Genomic DNA, 1637 nt, shown 5'->3' on the forward strand with positions numbered 1-1637 from the left:
TGTGCTTGACACAATGGATGGATGGATGGATTGTGATAAGAGTTGTGTGAGCCCCCAATAAAATGATTAAAAATATTCCTTAATTTCTGTTTGTCTGAAAATGACCTAATCTTACCATTGTATTTGAGGGACGATCCTGCTTGATATGTTGTTCTTGGTTGACAATTTAGTTCTTCCAGAGTTATCCCATTACCGTCTTCCCTGCATAATTTCTGACAAAAAATCAGGACTTAATCTTATTAATTCTGCTAACGAGCGACTGCATTTTCCTCAAGCTTCTTCACTGTCTTTATCTTTAAAAGTTGATGGTTTCTGCTTCTGGAATATACAACTTCTTGTCTTCCATGACATTAGGGAAGTTTCTGCCAACAACTCTGTGAGAATTTTCTGTTTCTGTGTTTTGCTTTCCTCTTCTAAAATTCCGACCACTGTAATTATTCTTGATGGTGTCCCATTTAATTCTTACTTTTTATTAAAAAATCATTTTATTGGGGGCTTTTACAACTCTTATCACAATCCGTACATACATCCAATTCTTACTTTTTCTTTAGTTTGTTTGTTTTCATTTTGTTCTAATTGTTTCTCTAGCAGATTAGTATTGAGAGATTTTCTTCAATCTTAGCAATTTGGTCTTTCAATATTTAATCTTACTCTTTTGCTCTTTAACTACATTATCTATTTCTCAAATCTTATCATTAACTGTTTGGCATTTTATCTGTTTTTTATTCATGTATTAAGTTTATTTACAAACATAACCAGTACGCTATTAAGTTCAACAGAGCTTGATCCAATTTTCAGAGGTTGGACTTCATACAATGCTCTTCTCATCTGTTTCACAGATCATTTAAGCATCCTTATTTCTTAAGCAGTTGGTGTCTTACTATAAAGAAAGGTGCAGCAAATCCAGACCCAAAGAACATGGTCATCATGACCAGTAACCGCCACTTGTTTTCCACAGAAAATGGCAAATTCTTCCCAGGGCTCTCCTCATAGTGGCTCCTCCAGACCACAGAGGTGGTGAACCTCCGCACGCTCTGCCCCAACATGGCGCTGTTGGAGGCTCCGCGAAACTCCTAGCAGAGAGGGACCACAGAAGAAATGGCAGTAGCAGTTCCTGCTCGCGACCTTGTTTTATCTGTTTTTTTTGAGTATGGTTTCTAATTTTAGTTTCTTTTGTCCACCTGTTCTTGTTTTAAAATTCTTCTACAACTTTGTGATTTCTTTGATTTTTATCTGTAGTTTCTCAATCCTTCTCTCAATTTATTTGAAGCACCTAAATATTATTCTTTTGAATTCCTTATCGGGTAGTTTCAGTTCAATTTCTTCCTCTGAAAAATTTTCTGGTTTTGGATGTTATTCATTTGAGCCACTCTATCTTGTTTAATCGTGTGAACTAATATTGTTGTTGTCTCTGAGACATTGTGATGTTGTATTTAATTGATGATTGTATGTTGATATGTTCTTAGATAATTGCCACCTTTCTGGTGGGTGGGATAGAGAACGTGAGTATGTACATGGCTTTCTGCTAACTTCTTTTGCTGCACCATTCGGGGCATGCTTGATGGGTGTTAGCCACTGTCCTTCATTCATCATATGAGAGTGGTCCTCACCCAGTGGATGAGGCTGAAAGCAACAGC

At 36.7% G+C, this 1637-nt stretch overlaps 1 pseudogene; it reads right to left on the reverse strand.

Annotated features, from left to right (window-relative positions):
- Positions 1 to 744: 744 nt before the first annotated feature.
- LOC142423175 (cytochrome c oxidase subunit 7C, mitochondrial pseudogene) lies at positions 745 to 1122 on the reverse strand (annotated as a pseudogene).
- Positions 1123 to 1637: the final 515 nt, after the last annotated feature.

This window comes from Tenrec ecaudatus, chromosome 12, assembly GCF_050624435.1.
Source record: "Tenrec ecaudatus isolate mTenEca1 chromosome 12, mTenEca1.hap1, whole genome shotgun sequence".
Taxonomy (NCBI): Eukaryota; Metazoa; Chordata; class Mammalia; order Afrosoricida; family Tenrecidae; genus Tenrec; species Tenrec ecaudatus.